Here is a 3,329-nt window from a genome sequence, read left to right on the forward strand (position 1 = left end):
AAAAGCCCTAAGTGCTATCTTATAGACAAAATGGATATGTCAAAGTCATTTTCAACATCCGACTTACACAATCTACAGATTCCTTGTGCCTTGTTTTATTTTTTATATATCATACCTTCCTTATAACTAATGCTCTTATCATAACTAATGATTACTAGGGCAATCAAAGAGAGAGAGAGAGAGAGAGAGCATACCTGTGAATGTTGTGAAGTACCGATCTGATAAAGACCTCTGCCTCCGAGCCAGAGATATGAGAAAACCCTCGATTGAAGCTTGCGAATCACCTACGAAGCCTACAAATTACATGTAAGAAATTTGCCATGATCAAACCCTGAACTGGTTAAATTACATGCAAGCAACTGGCCATGATTAAACCCTGAACTGGTTTCTGGAAGAGAGAGAGACCTGGCTGGATGCATCAGATTGAAATATGCCTTCCCACCTTCACGATGTGAACATTTTTATGCGAAGAGAGGGATGATGAATCCAGAAAAATACAGAGAGATGAACCTTCACGATGTATACATTTATGCATGTGGTGAAACGGGCAACACAGGGAAGCTCCTGTGTATCAACGGCTCCCTGTGTGTCAACGGCCACAGGGTGCACCTACCTGGAGCCCATGCCCACGGCAGAAAACAGAGAGCTCTCTGTCAGATGAGCATGGCGGCAGCAACGGAAACGGGCTGCTACAACGGGCTGCGCTGCAACGGGAACGGGCTCCTACAGCACAACGGGGATGGTTCCTGGAGCCCACTCTGTCGTGGAGCCCACCATGGGACCAACAGAGGAGCTCCGGCCAATCGTGATGGACCAGAGAAGGCGAGGACGGAACAGGACGGGGGAGCTCCCCCGCCCTGCGGAACGCAGAAAGGGGGTAGGGGGGAGCATTGAAGACGACGTGCCGGGCGCCATGTGTGTGTAAGAGGGGAGCGCCCTCTTTTAGAAATCTGGCCTTCTCATTGGCCGAATTTAGTATTCGTGGGCGGCCGCGGACCGGTGTGTGACGGGCCTAATATTCCCAAAAACGTTTGTGGGGAGCACTTTATAATGACGTCCAAATTGACGTCTACTATGATCCCACATTTATAAACTTATGTGGCGGTCAATAAACTTATGTGCCTGTCCATCACGTGAAACTTTTGTTTTACACCAGCACGTCTCTCGGAGCTTCTTGCTTGTTGCTGACGCGACCTCCACGCGTTGGCGTATATAACCTACAGTTTTTCGGCGAGACGCCGGTCCGCCGGAAGAATAGTCGAGTGTGGTTCTCTGTCCTGCTATGTCGTCACAACGCTACTATCTTTTATCGAGATCGTCTGTCTGCTACATCGGGGGTAACTAGCTGACACAAGCAGATCTTTGCTGTCTAGGGATCAAGAAACTATGGGCGACCGCGCAAAGAGCAATTCCAGTAGCCGAGGCGCCGTGCTGTACAAGGAGGAGTTCGTGCTGAGCGAGTCGAGGGCCGGTCTGAAGCTCTTAACCTGCTCGTGGGTGCCTGCGTGCAGCAGTACAGACATCGACAGCATCAAAGGCCTGGTATTTCTGTGTCACGGCTACGGCGTCGAGTGCAGCGTGTTCATGGGGGAGCTAGACAGGGGCGAGACTGGCGGAGGCGGGCTACACCGTGTTCGGCATCGACCATCAAGGGCACGGCAGGTCGGAGGGCAAGAGGTGCTACATCAGGGACTTCGACGACCTCGTCAGGGATTGCGTGGCGTTCTTCCGGAGCGTGGTGATGAGGAGCAGTACTGATCATCCATATGGTCGCAGATCAGATGGAGCCTCGGTTCCTGCTGGATACCGGGGAAAGCCTCGGTACATGCTGGGGGAGTCCATGGGCGGGGCTCTGGCGCTGCGGGTTCACATGGAGATGCAGGGGTGCTGGGACGGGTGGGGCGGTTCTGGTGGCCCCCATGTGCAAGATCCCCGACAAACTGTAGCTTGCCGCGCTGGGTGGTGTCGGCGCTGAAGCAGCTGGCCAGGGCGGTGCTCACGTGGAAGGTGGTACCCTCCAACGATATCATTGACACGGGTTTTCACGACCCCGCCAAGAGGCACCAGCTCCGCTCCAACCCCCTCACCTACAAGGGCCGGCCCCGCCTCAAGACCGCCCTGGAGCTCCTGCGCGCCAGCACAAGTCTGCAGGGCAGCCTCTCGCGCGTGAGGCTGCGCTTCCTGGTTCTCCACGGCGAGGACGATGCCGTAACCGAGCCGGCAGTCAGCCGGGACCTGTACCGCCTCGCCCGCACCCGCAGCTCCCACAAGAAGCTCATCACCTATCCGGTCATGTGACACTCCCTCCCGTTCGGCGAGCCGGCCCCCCACCTGGACCTCGTCTTCCGGGACATCGTGCTCTTGCTCGACCACAGGGTCGAGGAGGTCCTCTGTAGCGCAGCCATGTGCGGATCATCGGCCGGAGGATCGTCCCCAATGTCCTCATAGCCATGATATCTATTCTGATCACGCTGGGGCATATGTATATATATTTATTGGACAAATCAACAATAACACCCTGGATATTGATGAATGCCAACCTGCAGCTATCTAGCTGCCTCGTGAGTCTTGCAGAGGGCTTTCCAAATTAATATAAGCTCCCGATGCTGATCAGCTGCATTCGGATCGACATTCGAACTACTGTGGTACTGATCATGCATATTACCATACAGAAGAAACATTACCGAAAGAAGGATTAAGCATCAAACAATCCTCTCACTCGTTATCTGTATTGCAGCGCATCATAAATCAAATGCGAGGATTCAATCAGCAATAATGCGACATGACCATCAACCTTGAAATTCCTCACCACCATGAATCTTAAGAGATATCCCATGTGCTATCTTCAAATGTTTAGGATAATTGGTGCTGCTAATTCTGTCAATAAGTCTGATCTGACAAGGTTTATACTAGACTTACAAGAAACTCTAAACCACTTACTATATAGGAAAAAAAAGAGAATTTGCTAGTTAGATTTCCACATAACTAGAAAGAGTCTAATATAGGAAAAATAAAACTTTACTAGATTGCCAATCTAGAAAGATAGTTTCTAATATAGAAAGATTTTTTTGGTTAGCTTGCTATAAAGGAAGTTTATTATCATAACTATCTATATAGTAACTTCATTGAAAAAGTTACCATATAAGAAATTATAACATATAACATCTATGTAGTAACTTTATCATACAACTTAGCATATAGGAGGCATATAATGATATAACAAAATCTCATAGAATGGCATTTTTATATATTTGATATAAATAATAATAGAAGAATATTTTATTTTAAAAGTGATTTTAATAAAGTAAAAGTGAATAATAGATTTTTTG

The 3,329-nt window shown here is 49.0% G+C and overlaps 1 pseudogene; it reads left to right on the forward strand.

Moving 5' to 3' along the window:
• The first annotated feature begins 739 nt into the window (after positions 1–739).
• Positions 740–2,448, forward strand: LOC148016901 (caffeoylshikimate esterase-like; annotated as a pseudogene).
• Positions 2,449–3,329: the final 881 nt, after the last annotated feature.

This window comes from Lygodium microphyllum, chromosome 22, assembly GCF_053477565.2.
Source record: "Lygodium microphyllum isolate KBCC chromosome 22, Lygodium_microphyllum_v1.1.10, whole genome shotgun sequence".
Classification (NCBI taxonomy): domain Eukaryota; kingdom Viridiplantae; phylum Streptophyta; class Polypodiopsida; order Schizaeales; family Lygodiaceae; genus Lygodium; species Lygodium microphyllum.